The sequence below is a fragment of the Rhynchophorus ferrugineus genome, unplaced genomic scaffold, assembly GCF_030347505.1.
Source record: "Rhynchophorus ferrugineus isolate W39M unplaced genomic scaffold, kcgeb_rfMv2 rfM324, whole genome shotgun sequence".
Classification (NCBI taxonomy): domain Eukaryota; kingdom Metazoa; phylum Arthropoda; class Insecta; order Coleoptera; family Curculionidae; genus Rhynchophorus; species Rhynchophorus ferrugineus.
The window spans coordinates 67,501-83,284 of record NW_027472901.1 but is presented as its reverse complement, the minus strand read 5'-3'; the positions used below and the strand labels follow the sequence as shown (position 1 = coordinate 83,284).

General features: G+C 42.0%; 2 non-coding genes and 1 pseudogene across 2 annotated transcripts; all 3 read left to right on the top strand.

The window, feature by feature from the left end:
* The first annotated feature begins 11,640 nt into the window (after positions 1–11,640).
* Positions 11,641–13,629, top strand: LOC143205968 (small subunit ribosomal RNA). Its single transcript, XR_013008023.1, has one exon. It is a non-coding gene; the product is annotated as a small subunit ribosomal RNA (ribosomal RNA).
* Positions 13,630–14,339: 710 nt separating this feature from the next.
* LOC143205973 (5.8S ribosomal RNA) lies at positions 14,340–14,494 on the top strand. The gene has a single exon (XR_013008028.1). It is a non-coding gene; the product is annotated as a 5.8S ribosomal RNA (ribosomal RNA).
* Positions 14,495–14,913: 419 nt separating this feature from the next.
* Positions 14,914–15,784, top strand: part of LOC143205976 (uncharacterized) — a 3,157-nt pseudogene continuing 2,286 nt past the window's right edge.

Here is a 15,784-nt window from a genome sequence, read left to right as displayed (position 1 = left end):
AAGTGACAAGAAAAAGAAACGCAAGAGGAAGGAAAGCTACGCGATCTACATTTACAAAGTTTTAAAGCAAGTTCATCCCGATACGGGTATCTCCAGCAAGGCCATGTCGATCATGAATTCTTTCGTGAACGATATATTCGAAAGGATAGCCGCCGAAGCGTCCCGTCTCGCTCATTACAATAAAAGATCTACTATCACAAGCAGAGAAATCCAAACTGCCGTGCGATTATTGCTGCCCGGTGAATTGGCTAAGCACGCCGTTAGTGAAGGTACCAAAGCCGTCACTAAATATACCAGTTCTAAGTAAACCATAAGCCTTGAATATCATAAAGGAGAAAACGGTTCTTTTCAGAGCCACAATTTAGATAAATAAAAAAAGAAATAATCTTAAAAAAATTAATTTTATATATTATACAGCTGTAGTATCCAATATTGAAATACAAATTTTGTTATCAACAGTATATTATTATTCTTTGGTTATTAGTGATTACATTATTTTTTCTTTAGTTTTTAAAAACAATGCGTATAAGTACACCGACTGTTATTAATTACTAACATGTAGTCGAATATAACTCTGAGATAAAAATCCATAACTCTTTTAGTGGTTTATATAAATATCGATAAAAGAATATTAATTGAATTATCTTCTTTTTCTTTGATTAAATTTAGGTGGTTCTGAAAAGAACCGTTTTTTTTTGTTGCAAAATACGAATATAAGTAGAGTATTATAAATGATAGAAAATAAAGTTTAGGCACGTTCGCCTCTGATACGTCTGGCTAGCTGAATATCCTTGGGCATGATGGTTACTCGCTTTGCATGTATCGCACATAAATTAGTATCCTCAAAAAGGCCAACTAAATAAGCTTCGCTGGCCTCTTGTAAAGCCATCACCGCCGAACTTTGAAAACGTAAATCGGTCTTGAAATCTTGAGCGATTTCGCGAACCAATCGTTGAAAAGGTAATTTCCTAATCAATAATTCGGTGCTCTTTTGATAACGACGAATCTCCCGCAAAGCGACCGTCCCAGGTCGGTAGCGATGTGGTTTCTTAACGCCACCGGTAGCTGGAGCGCTTTTCCTGGCCGCTTTGGTAGCCAATTGTTTCCTAGGAGCTTTACCTCCTGTTGATTTTCGCGCAGTTTGCTTGGTACGAGCCATATTTTTAAAATAGAGGTAATGAGAAAAATTAACAAACGCAAACGACGGCGACCCCTTTCGGACTGATTCGGTCATAAAATCAGAGAGTCCTTTTTATAACATGTTATCTAATCTGATTGGTCCGTTTTGTGCCAGTGGGCGGAACTCAATCCTAAGTCTACAAAACCGGGCTGATTGAATGTAATCGACAACAGTTGTCCGTAGCACTCGTGTTGTGAGCGCGCTACTTATTCGAGATCATTTATTTTTTTTGTATTAGGTTCGATAAAAGATGACCGGCAGAGGTAAAGGTGGTAAAGGTTTGGGAAAAGGAGGAGCCAAGCGGCATCGTAAAGTGCTTCGTGATAATATCCAAGGTATTACGAAGCCCGCCATTAGAAGATTGGCTAGACGAGGCGGCGTAAAACGTATATCTGGTCTGATTTACGAAGAGACCAGAGGTGTTTTAAAAGTGTTTTTGGAAAACGTCATCAGAGATGCCGTTACATATACCGAACACGCCAAAAGAAAAACCGTTACCGCAATGGATGTAGTATACGCCTTGAAACGTCAAGGACGTACATTATACGGGTTTGGAGGTTAAGTCACATTTTATTCGCGAACTAACGTGAAATGTGACCCTCAAAATTAATTTTAGAAAAATTAAACAACGGTTCTTTTCAGAACCACAAATTTATCGATATTTAAAAAACGGAAGCTCTATTAGGATTTAAGGATAATCTTTCAATCATTACAATCATCATAATTTTATTTAAAATAATAATTTAAGTATAACTGGCCCTAATTATTTGAGGGTTTGGATTCCAAAACTCTATACTTAATAAATAGACCGCCCCTTAAATTCATCGTTAATTACATAGATTATATACAAGGCGCGATGTTATAATACGGTTCGATTTTACTAAAGGAGAACCGCTAGAAATAAATCCTTCATATTATTTCGACTTAATTGTTGTTTAATAAAACGATAATTATTGGTATTGGAATGTCTCTTAATTTATCTTACACACCCAAAAAACAATCTTTAAAGTACTTAAACTGTTTATTAGAATATTTTAAATAATTAGTAAGTGCAAGTCATAATATGAGTTTTAATTTTAAGTTTCTTTTTTTGTTTTATTATTTTGGTGGTCCTGAAAAGGACCGATAGTTAAAAGGTTTTTGTACGACACAAAAACCCTAAGGCTCATGTAACTTATTTGGTTTTACTATCTGTTTTTTTCGGTAACAATACGGCCTGGATGTTTGGTAGAACGCCGCCCTGGGCTATAGTAACACCGGAGAGGAGTTTGTTCAGTTCTTCGTCATTTCTGATGGCCAATTGTAAATGCCTAGGGATAATCCTTGTTTTCTTGTTGTCTCTAGCGGCGTTACCTGCCAACTCGAGAACTTCGGCCGCCAAATATTCCATTACGGCAGCTAAGTAGACGGGAGCACCGGCCCCTACGCGTTCGGCATAATTTCCTTTCCTTAAAAGCCGGTGAATACGGCCAACAGGAAATTGTAATCCCGCTCGGTTGGAACGAGATTTCGCCTTTCCCTTCACTTTTCCACCCTTACCACGTCCAGACATTGTATTGCTAACTTTTTTAAACTAAAAATAACCGAAAAACTAATGGCGACAACGCTCACGTCCTTTCGACAACGAATGAACAACTGGCAGTGAACTGTCCAGCGAATAGCTTTTATTCGGCAACTTCTCAAAACACTAGTACGTTTCCTACTCGACCAATCAGAGCTTTCTACGACATAACGCCAAGAATGGGCGGAGCTTAGAAGTGTAGCGTCATTTATCAAATAATTAAACGACTATAGGTATATTTCGGTTTAGTCTTTTATCTTTTGCTGTATGGGTAGGTCGCGAATCTCATTCGTTTAAAATGCCACCGAAGACAAGCGGTAAAGCGGCAAAAAAGGCTGGAAAAGCCCAGAAAAACATTTCTAAGAGCGATAAGAAAAAGAAGCGTAGGAGGAAGGAAAGCTACGCGATTTACATATACAAAGTTTTAAAGCAGGTTCATCCCGATACGGGTATTTCCAGCAAGGCCATGTCGATTATGAATTCTTTCGTGAACGATATATTCGAAAGGATAGCCGCCGAAGCGTCGCGCCTCGCCCATTACAATAAAAGATCGACCATCACGAGCAGAGAAATCCAAACCGCCGTTAGGTTATTGTTACCCGGTGAATTGGCTAAGCATGCCGTTAGCGAAGGTACCAAAGCTGTCACTAAATATACCAGTTCTAAGTAAACGAAATATATTATTTTGAAGGTGATCATAATAATATGAAGGGTGGAAAACGGCTCTTTTCAGAGCCCCAAAATGTTTAAAGAAGAAAAAAAGAAATAAACTATTGTTAAGAAGATAGGATATATACGAAGTCAAATAAATTAAAATATAGTAATCGTTCATAAAAATGTTAAAATATCCAGAAAAAAATATTTTATTTTATATATTCATTCCTTTACGGTAACATAATAACAGTATATGTGATACCCCTTTCTTATCGTGATATAAACTTCAAGTCAATCCAGCAGGTGTTCACACCTTATTACTAAGGATTCCTCAATATTCACAATATATTTGTGAGCATAATATTCTAAATTCAATTCACAAATATTATAACTAAAGCGTCATATAAACGGAAAAAATATCAATGTCTCTTTTTTCTAATAGAAGTTGGTGGTTCTGAGAAGAACCTTTTTTTTTTCATATAAATACAAAAAACGACCTTAATATAGGACAGCCGTAGCATTTATGCACGTTCGCCTCTAATGCGTCTGGCTAATTGAATGTCCTTAGGCATGATAGTTACTCGTTTAGCATGGATCGCACACAAATTGGTGTCTTCAAAGAGACCAACCAAATAGGCCTCGCTAGCTTCTTGCAAAGCCATCACTGCCGAACTTTGGAAACGTAAATCGGTCTTGAAATCCTGAGCGATTTCGCGAACCAATCGTTGGAAAGGCAATTTCCTAATCAATAATTCGGTACTCTTCTGATAGCGTCGGATTTCTCTTAGAGCGACCGTACCGGGTCTGTAACGATGCGGTTTTTTAACACCACCGGTAGCGGGAGCGCTTTTCCTGGCTGCTTTAGTAGCCAATTGTTTTCTGGGAGCCTTACCTCCGGTTGATTTTCGAGCAGTTTGCTTGGTACGAGCCATCGTCTAAACGGGTCTGACTTCAAACGTGTAGGAAGAATTACAAGCGCAAGCACCAACGAACTTTTGGAAACTGATCGAAGGTGTCAAAGAAATCTCCCTTTTTAATAATGTGTGAAGATATTCTGATTGGTCCGGCTAGCATCTGTGGGCGGGACCCGATTCGAACTCAACAAAACCCATGGTAGGATTTGAAATTGAAATAGTTACCCGTAGTATTCGAGGTGTACGCTGCACAATTCGATTATAAATTTGCTTTCTTTTAATACTAAATTGAATAAATCATGACGGGCAGAGGTAAAGGTGGTAAAGGTTTGGGAAAAGGAGGCGCTAAGCGGCATCGTAAAGTGCTTCGTGATAATATCCAAGGTATTACGAAACCCGCCATCAGAAGATTGGCTAGGCGGGGTGGAGTTAAACGTATATCCGGTCTAATTTATGAAGAAACCAGAGGTGTATTAAAAGTATTTTTGGAAAACGTTATCAGAGACGCCGTCACTTATACCGAACACGCCAAAAGGAAAACCGTTACTGCCATGGATGTAGTATACGCCCTCAAACGCCAAGGACGAACCCTATACGGATTTGGCGGTTAAATAAAGTATTATATATGCTGACCAATTAAAACAGAACAACGTATCTATTCAACTAAAGAAAACAACGGTTCTTTTCAGAGCCACAAATTTACTAGCATAAAAAAAGAAATTTATTATTCGAAAATGGACTAAGATGACGTTAAATTTTATTAAATATCTGCTCCTTTCATCTAAGATTTACTTGTAAAGTAACAAATATACTGCATTATAATAGACGATCGTAATATAAAAAGATAGATAAAGTTTAAAATAAGATTTCATAATAAATGTTAGGTTAATGACAAGAATGTAAATGATGGTGAACAATCGAATACCGAATCTTCGTTGAAGCTTTAATATAGTTTTCCTTTAGAGAGAAAATACTCCGAGATAAACTTCGCGTCGATGAGCTTGGAGAATCCTTAAGATTTCAAAGAAGGTACGGTAGTTCTACGCACGTATGTATGGAGATCGCGTTCCATGTATTTATTGACTTTAGATAACTATTTATGAAAACAGATTTCAACTAAAGAAGCAAAATATACTATAATATATATGAGCATTGTATCGATACAGAAGGGTTTGACACGATATTCTTATAGACGTCTCGATATCGTTGCTCACCCGATACGTTCGATTGTAACCCAGAGTTCGGATGGTGTTAAGAAACCGTTAAATAAGAAGTATATTAGTATAGGATCGGTTAATTTTCATGTCATTGTTTTCTTACAGTTAATTCGACAACGGTACGTTTCGATATAGATTCGTTTTGGACAACGAACAATCTGTACCGCATCAATTAGGAATAATATGTCTCGTTTCTCCAATAATAGCATTAGATCTGTACGGAATTGCATTTATATCAAAAGACGATATATCGGGGGACGTAGATTTGAAAAGATATATTTTCATAGTTATAACCGAAAGTCTATAACTCGAATGTAAATTGGTAGTTTCGACGGAATCGAGAGCAACGCTTGATTTTGTGCTTCCTTCTAAGACGATAGTCAACGTAAAATTTATTGGTAAAGTTTGCTACTTCTACTACGTTTTATCTTTTAACGCCTCGAACATAAATCGTATGATATTCTAAAGGATTTATGTATTTAATATGAGAAATAAGTAAACGGTTCCAAGCTCGATGAACGTTTCGACGAAGCCGGAATATGGAACGTCGTTCGCGCTCGACCGTTCAGTCCTCCGTTCGGCTCATATCATATAGGGTACGCATTAAATGAGAGCGACCGTCAGACAGTTAAAATACGCGAACGAGAAGCATACGCACGTACGTAACTTTGTCAAACGAATCGTGATTAGAACGTTCTTATAAGAAAATTAAGAAATTATATCAGAATGTCGGACGTCGATATTAGCGGACAAGCGGTTTCTCCTTCGTCGAATCAAGGGAGTGGAGGAAATTCCGCCGCCGTTGTTAACGCATCGTCAACAGGCACACCGGCCGGGTCGAATTCATCTTCGGTGTCGGCTACGGGAGCCGCATCAGCTACAGCCGGTAGCGCAGGTTCGTCTGCAGGAGGGAAGAAAGAAAAATCCACTTCGAGCAAGGCGAAGAGTTCTAAATCGAAAGTTAGTCATCCTCCGATCGCTGATATGGTAACGAGTGCAATTAAAGGATTGAAAGAGAAAGGCGGAACTTCCTTCAGAGCTATTAAAAAATACATAGCGGCCAATTACAAAGTGGATGCTGACAAATTATCGCCCTTTATAAAGAAATATATAAAGACGTGGATCGCTTCGGGTGTTTTGGTACAAACGAAGGGCAAAGGAGCTTCCGGATCATTTAAATTAGCGGCTTCGGCACGTAAAGCAGGAGGTACGACAGCCGCAGGTACGAAGAAAAGAAAAACGGCCACTGCCAAAACCGGACAGAAAAATAAACGAAAACCAGTAGGAGGTGCCGCGACAGCTACGACAGCCGGTGGTAAAAAAGCGTCTGCCAAAAAAACCTCAGAGAAAACGGAAAAAAAGACGACCGCCGCCTCCGCCTCAACTAAGAAAACCACAGCTAAAAGTAAGAAAGGTGAATCTGCAACTTTGGCCGAGAAAAAAGCTTCTGCCAAAAAAGCCGTCGAAAAGAAAACAGGAAAGAAATCTACCGCCGCCACGACTACGTCCGCTTCCAATGCCGCCGCTAATAGTTCATCTTCGAAAGCAGCAAAAAGCAACACGGCCGCAAGATCCCCGAAATCGCCTTCCAAAGCGAAAAAATCTAATAAAGCCGGACCTACGAAAAAGCCCAAGGCGCCTAAACCGAAAAGTGCTAAGACGACGACCTCAACTGTTCGTGTTGCCGCTGGTGAAGGTGCGAAAACTAAAAAACCAGTATCACCAAAGAAAAAGAAATAAAACTATTTCTACTACGTATGACGATATATTAAACAGGCGACACATTTCATCGTCAGATCAAGAAGACACGGAGTTGAAAATTACAAATATCCCGACACTCCTGGACGTGCTACGACTTCCCTAAAAAATACGTTCGTCCAAGACCGTATTTTTTTAATAGAAAAAAAACGGTTCTTTTCAGAACCACAATATAACTTTATAAAAGAAAGAATATTTATATAATTTATTTATTATCTTATTATTACTTAAATGATTATTTTCTAGATAGAGCCGTAACTAATTAGGGAACCGATCGATCGATACTCTAAAACAGTAATAAAGGAATATTCAGTACAGATCAGATTATTTATAAATTTTCTAGTTAATATTTATTCTTTAATAAGAACGCGTATTCTAACTTCTTTTTTATACGATTTTGTTGGCCCTGAAAAGGACCGATATTAAAGGGCGTATGCAAAACTTTAAACGGTTTGCGTTATCTATTTGGTTTTGCTGTCTGTCTTTTTAGGCAATAATACTGCTTGAATGTTAGGCAAGACGCCGCCCTGGGCAATAGTAACGCCAGATAACAGTTTATTCAATTCCTCGTCGTTTCTGATGGCCAATTGTAAATGCCTAGGGATAATCCTTGTTTTCTTGTTGTCTCTAGCGGCGTTACCCGCCAACTCGAGAACTTCGGCCGCCAGATATTCCATTACGGCAGCTAAGTAAACGGGAGCACCGGCCCCTACGCGTTCGGCATAATTTCCTTTCCTTAGAAGTCGGTGAATACGACCGACAGGAAATTGTAATCCCGCACGATTGGAACGAGACTTCGCCTTTCCCTTCACTTTTCCGCCTTTACCACGTCCGGACATGTTAATCTCGATCGTTGTTAGATACCGCTCACCTTTAAATCAAAAACGGTACTGGAAATTTCTTACAGATCGGCCTGGAATTTTGTCCGCGAGCCAAACTCGTTATATCATACGCGACCAATCAGACTCTAACTCGGGCTATGGGCGGGGCTTAGAAGTGTTCCTTCGAATGTTATAAGTTCTAGAATTAAAGGCATTTTTTTAGTTAAGTACTCTTTGAGGTACGTGAGACGTCGGGATTTTTATTTCGAAATGCCACCGAAGACAAGCGGTAAGGCGGCCAAGAAAGCCGGAAAAGCCCAGAAAAATATCTCTAAGAGCGACAAGAAAAAGAAGCGCAGGAGGAAGGAAAGCTATGCGATTTACATATACAAAGTTTTAAAGCAGGTTCATCCCGATACGGGTATCTCCAGCAAGGCCATGTCGATCATGAATTCTTTCGTGAACGATATATTCGAAAGGATAGCCGCCGAAGCGTCGCGTCTCGCCCATTACAATAAGAGATCAACGATCACGAGCAGAGAAATCCAAACCGCCGTTAGGTTATTGTTACCCGGTGAGTTGGCTAAGCACGCCGTTAGCGAAGGTACCAAAGCAGTCACCAAATATACCAGTTCTAAGTAAATTAATTCACATACCTATGTGTGTTTCAATATACTACTTACCTGCAAAATCGGTTCTTTTCAGAACCACAATTGGATATAAATTTTAAAAAATGAAATGTTAAACAGTAGCTGACATTTTATAAAAACAGAATTTTCAGATATATATATATATATTGTAGTTATTGTATTGAATTATATTATATCATTATAATCTGTTATATAGTAAGTATATAGAATAAGTTTTGTAAAAATGGTACGGCCCGAGATTGTTATTTAAAAATAAGGTAAAGTATTTCTGGAGTGACTTCGAAAATATGTGTATTCATTTTTATTACGTTTATGACTATATGATAATTAATTTATTTTTCCTAACTGTGGCTAATTGTGGATTGTGGCTAATTTCTACACGATAAGTATTAATCACGGGAACGTCTCGAAATGAACAAATAGGAACTGTAATTAATCAAGAATTTAGAATGGAACTATCGTCCTAATATAATGAGGATCGTCAAAGAGAAGATACTTTTTTTTTCGTTTACTAGGTTGACCTTGCTTGGGGACAGTGGAACTCAGTGGAAAATCGCTGATGGTGGGTGAGGAGGATAGGCCTGTGGTCAGAATCGATATCTTGGAGTACTTGCAGGTCAGAGGCTTGATTCGAATTTTGATAGATAAAAAAGTCAATTATTGTCGGTCGATTGGAGGAGTAGTGAGTTGGTTCGCTTGGAGCAATAAGCCCAAGTTCCAACTCATCTATTATCCCGGCCGATAGTAATTCTTCCAATAGCTGTGTGGTTGATGGCGTTGAAAATGGCCTGAAAATCTCCTTGGTCATCTGAATATGTTCCGAAGAGTATTTCGCCAATGGAGATCGGGTTCGTGTTCTAGTGGAATCCAGACCAGCCAGACGACTGTTATCTTGAGTTCCCCGTACATGAGTGGGGGGAGGAATTGGTCTTTTGGGTTTGGTTGTTTTTGGAGTAGGTCGGCACTTGCATCCCGAGTAATTTGCGGTGTATGGTTCTCAACAGTTGGTGCATTTCGGCGGGGAATTTCTGTCTTTGGGACTTGATGTAGGCCGGAGTGGCTTTACAGTTGGCCGATGAATGACCGTAGAATTGGCAGTTAAAACGTTGAACGCGCCTGCCGTTGCCGCGCTGGGCTTGGACTTTTACCACCTGATTCATTAGGCGGTCGACCGCGAAGATACGGCGTTCCTCTCGAGGAACCGACCAACATGGATTGGATTGAAACCGAGCTTCATGAGCGCGGTTCGGACTTCGAGTTACCATTACGTCGAGAGAGAAATATAATATATTAGCTGACCCCGCAGACACTCCGTACCCTGTACTCAATGGATAAATAAAGGATTCATTCTATCAAATTCTTCGTTCAAATCACTTTCGAATCATCCTTAGGAACATTCTGATATCGGAAAACCTTATCCGTAGTCGATAAACGATATCTAACGGATGAATTATAGAAAATGGCCAATAAGCGGCAAATATCCGATCGTAAGGGTGCACCATCGTTTCGGCGAATCATTCTTTTGGAATCTTACGTTCTACAAGCAAAACATTTATTCATAGGTATATACCGATAATAACGAACGGGCCGACGTAACAACCTAAAATGTCCTGAAATACGTGAGAACAGTTTTACTCCGATCGCCGTATCGATATGTGACAGTATCCATCCTATGAAGGATCTTTACATTCTACTAGCATAATTTTATGGATCGGAATTTTCCGACTTTTAAAGAACGTGATCGGCAGTCTAGAAACGGCCTGAGGACGTATTAACACGAGAGGTTAAAATTATTGCTTTAGAAGTTCACGTTGTCTAAAGCTAAAGTTTATTCATCGGAACATTCCGATAATAACGAGAACGGGCAGACGTAAAAACGAAAAATTTGCGCAACGTCCGTATAAACGATCTGTTCTAAAACACCCATACATTTCCGATAGCTGGCGAGAGACCCGCGCTTAAATCGTGTGCGCTTCTACGTGGGGCGATACGAGAGACGGATACGACGGGTCGGGTCGACCGGCGCTGTGACACTTTTACCGAGTGGCTTTTGATCAGCGAAGGTGGTATTACATATTATATGTTAATATATAAGATCCGAACCGTATTTTTTTATTTATCTAAATAAAAAGCGTATTTCGTCGTGTTATTATATATTCGTAACGCTCTCGCGATTTTGTATCGTCGTTTCGTTGTTCTTCCTGGTCGGTTTTTTTCGATATATCGGGAAGCGTACGACGACGACGACGGTATCACTGCGAGATCGCGAATTCGGCGGGAACATTCGGCTTCGTTAGAAGAAGATGATCCACGATTCATATGCGATTGGAATTATTATTTTTATGGACGTATCGGTTTTTCATCGGAACGTTCATAAAACAGCAACACATTTTGCGATAGCTCTCTGCTCTCCGAGCGAGAATAAAATAAAAAATCACGAAACGTTTCTCGTACGAGGTTTCCTTGTCGCTTTATATATTTCTATCTAGCGAAGGGTTCGGAGAGAATGTTTTTCGAGGTCTTATAAACGCCGAACGATATTTTGCGGCATCCAATTTTCGACGTAGTCGACGATCGTCGTCGATAATCGAGATAATTGGGTGCCTAGTCGATCGGTTGTGTATAAAAAAAACAAAAGATGTGTCTAAGATGATGATATCGTTTTGTTTTATTAGACAACTAATATTAAAATGTAAGAGCGTGGCGCCTCGGACCGGTTTTTCCGTCGTCTAGGCGCGCTATCATGCACCTCCTTTTTATTAGTCGTCGATATATATTATATATCGTCGTCTTACGCACACGTTTCTTTATAAGTCAAACTTATAAAATAAACTGTGTCTGTATTTGTTTTATCTGCTTCGTGTCGATAAAATAATAAGAACAGTTCCCTGGTTGATCCTGCCAGTAGTCATATGCTTGTCTCAAAGATTAAGCCATGCATGTCTCAGTACATACCGAATTAAGGTGAAACCGCGAAAGGCTCATTAAATCAGTTATGGTTCCTTAGATCGTACCCACAATTACTTGGATAACTGTGGTAATTCTAGAGCTAATACATGCAAACAGAGCTCCGACCAGAGATGGAAGGAGTGCTTTTATTAGATCAAAACCAATCGGTTTCGGGTTCGCGCTCGTCATCGTACAACTTGGTGACTCTGAATAACTTTAAGCTGATCGCACGGTCTCGCACCGGCGACGCATCTTTCAAATGTCTGCCTTATCAACTGTCGATGGTAGGTTCTGCGCCTACCATGGTCGTAACGGGTAACGGGGAATCAGGGTTCGATTCCGGAGAGGGAGCCTGAGAAACGGCTACCACATCCAAGGAAGGCAGCAGGCGCGCAAATTACCCACTCCCGGCACGGGGAGGTAGTGACGAAAAATAACGATACGGGACTCATCCGAGGCCCCGTAATCGGAATGAGTACACTCTAAACCCTTTAACGAGGATCAATTGGAGGGCCAGTCTGGTGCCAGCAGCCGCGGTAATTCCAGCTCCAATAGCGTATATTAAAGTTGTTGCGGTTAAAAAGCTCGTAGTCGAATTTGTGTCTCGCGCCGCCGGTTCATCGTTCGCGGTGTTAACTGGCGTGTTTTTCGCGAGACGTCCTGCCGGTGGGCTTAGTCGTGTCGCGTCGCCGTCGCGCGTGCGTTTCGGCGTGCGTGTTGTGCGCGTCGTGGTTACGACGGCCCAACTCAATCCTGCCGCGGTGCTCTTTACTGAGTGTCGAGGTGGGCCGGCACGTTTACTTTGAACAAATTAGAGTGCTCAAAGCAGGCTAAAATTTCGCCTGAATACTGTATGCATGGAATAATGGAATAGGACCTCGGTTCTATTTTGTTGGTTTTCGGAACCCCGAGGTAATGATTAATAGGAACGGATGGGGGCATTCGTATTGCGACGTTAGAGGTGAAATTCTTGGATCGTCGCAAGACGAACAGAAGCGAAAGCATTTGCCAAAAACGCTTTCATTGATCAAGAACGAAAGTTAGAGGTTCGAAGGCGATCAGATACCGCCCTAGTTCTAACCTTAAACGATGCCAGCTAGCGATCCGTCGACGTTCCCTAATATGACTCGACGGGCAGCTTCCGGGAAACCAAAGCTTTTGGGTTCCGGGGGAAGTATGGTTGCAAAGCTGAAACTTAAAGGAATTGACGGAAGGGCACCACCAGGAGTGGAGCCTGCGGCTTAATTTGACTCAACACGGGAAACCTCACCAGGCCCGGACACCGGAAGGATTGACAGATTGAGAGCTCTTTCTTGATTCGGTGGGTGGTGGTGCATGGCCGTTCTTAGTTGGTGGAGCGATTTGTCTGGTTAATTCCGATAACGAACGAGACTCTAGCCTGCTAACTAGGCGCTTTTTGACATCCTAAAGGCCCGCCGGCCGCGTTGCTTTCGGGTTTCGCGGTTCGTGCGCGGTTTTTACTGTCGGCGTACAAACTATTCTTCTTAGAGGGACAGGCGGCTTCTAGCCGCACGAGATTGAGCAATAACAGGTCTGTGATGCCCTTAGATGTTCTGGGCCGCACGCGCGCTACACTGAAGGAATCAGCGTGTCTTCCCTGGCCGAGCGGCCCGGGTAACCCGCTGAACCTCCTTCGTGCTAGGGATTGGGGCTTGCAATTGTTCCCCATGAACGAGGAATTCCCAGTAAGCGCGAGTCATAAGCTCGCGTTGATTACGTCCCTGCCCTTTGTACACACCGCCCGTCGCTACTACCGATTGAATGATTTAGTGAGGTCTTCGGATCGACACGCGATGGCGTTTCGGCGTCGTCGATGTGTAGGAAAAGATGACCAAACTTGATCATTTAGAGGAAGTAAAAGTCGTAACAAGGTTTCCGTAGGTGAACCTGCGGAAGGATCATTACAGTGTGTTGTTATGCCTATATATATATATAATAGGTAAACGTACAAGTCTGTAAAAATCATTGTCGAACGTTAAAGAGCCATCTACGAAGTTCGGAAGTTCCGATCGAATTTCGACGTCGTCAACGTAGCTGTTTTCGGGTACCTATAATATATGGTTTTAAAAGATGTACGCCCGAAAGCGGAGATATATACGATGAAGATGTTGTTATATAGGACGACGAGTAATAATCGTCGGCCTACGACGGATTTCGTTATAAATGGACAAATCGAGCGCAAAATAAAACGATTTTGCCAATTATATTTCTAATCGACGTTTCGATCCTCATATCGACGAACATATACGATGATCGGTAATGTGATTAGTTTACGAAAATCTTATCACCCTTCGTTTGTTTCATTCCAAAAGGGTGAGATTTAGTTTACGAAAATATTGCCAAACTATGATCAGCGTATGCTCTTTTGTTGTCGTACGAGGTGAGACGACGAAAATTTACAACGAACGTCACCATTTCGAGTAGTCTGTCTCCGCTCCTCTCGTTGTGTGTAGTGGAGAAGACGAAAATAAACCGTAAGAGCGTTTTAAAGTCGACGGCGGCTGCGAAAGGGGCGCAAGCGCTGTCTATGACGTGAGCGCGCGTCGTCGTCGTCGTCGTCGTCTTATAATAGAAACGTTTCGATATGCGTTTAAAACCTAACTTAAAAAAAGATTACCCTAAACGGTGGATCACTTGGCTCGTGGGTCGATGAAGAACGCAGCTAATTGCGCGTCAACTTGTGAACTGCAGGACACATGAACATCGACATTTCGAACGCACATTGCGGTCCTGGGATCTCATACCCGGACCACTCCTGGCTGAGGGTCGTATCTCATTTCAAGACTGCTCGGATTTTCTTTGATCTTCGCGATCGACGAGAAATGTCTGAGCGTGCTGAGCGTATAAGCGCGATTCGATCGCGACGTTCTAAAACGTGACAGCGGACCCGTACGTGTGACCTAACTCTCTCGTACGGGTCGTACGAATATGAAAGGGATGAGACGTGTTTAAAACGGTCGTTCGCACGTTTTTGTGATAAACGTAGCGCGCACCATTAATACGATCGTCGTATCCGATAAAATTAGTTTTTAATCGACGTCGGATCGTAGGTGCGTTGTCTCTCGAATACGAGGGAGAAAACACCGTTTTTCGACGGCGCGTCTTTTCCATTCTAAACTTTTATATTTCGTATTGGCTCCTAATCTTCATTATTATGATGATTACGAGCGCCACGCATATTAAACTAGCGACCTCAGAGCAGGTGAGACTACCCGCTGAATTTAAGCATATTACTAAGCGGAGGAAAAGAAACTAACTAGGATTCCCTTAGTAGCTGCGAGCGAACAGGGATTAGCCCAGCACCGAATCCCGCGGCCGACATCGGGCGCCGGGAAATGTGGTGTTCGGGAGGGTCCATTATCTCGACGTTACGTCGCGCGTCCAAGTCCATCTTGAACGGGGCAACAGCCCATAGAGGGTGCCAGGCCCGTAGCGACCGTGACTGACGGCGAGAGGATCTCTCCTTAGAGTCGGGTTGCTTGAGAGTGCAGCCCTAAGCGGGTGGTAAACTCCATCTAAGGCTAAATATAACCACGAGACCGATAGCGAACAAGTACCGTGAGGGAAAGTTGAAAAGCACTTTGAAGAGAGAGTTCAAGAGTACGTGAAACCGTTTAGGGGTAAACCTGAGAAACCCGAAAGGTCGAAGGGAGAAATTCATTCGCGGCTCGTAGTAGGCGGCGTGCGATCGCGTGACACGTGACGTTTCGGCGTTGCGCGCGCCTTTCGTACGTCGATCCGGCGACGAACGCGTGCACTTTTCTCCTTGTAGGACGTCGCGATCCGTTGGGCGTCGGCTTAAGGCTCGAGGTGGAGACCGTAGACTGCGGTTCGCGCCGTTTTCGTTTACGGACCCTCGTGTTCGCGGTCGACTCGCTCGACGGTATACCGAATGGTTTAAGGCCGCTACTCGTTAGCGTTCGGCTCGTCGCAAGCGCGTCAGATGCACGTCGGTAATCGGACCCGGTGCCGTTTCCGACCTCTGATGACTGTTGGCGACGAGGTTCTCGAACAGACCTAGACCGATCGGCGACGCTATAGCTTTGGGTACTTTCAGGA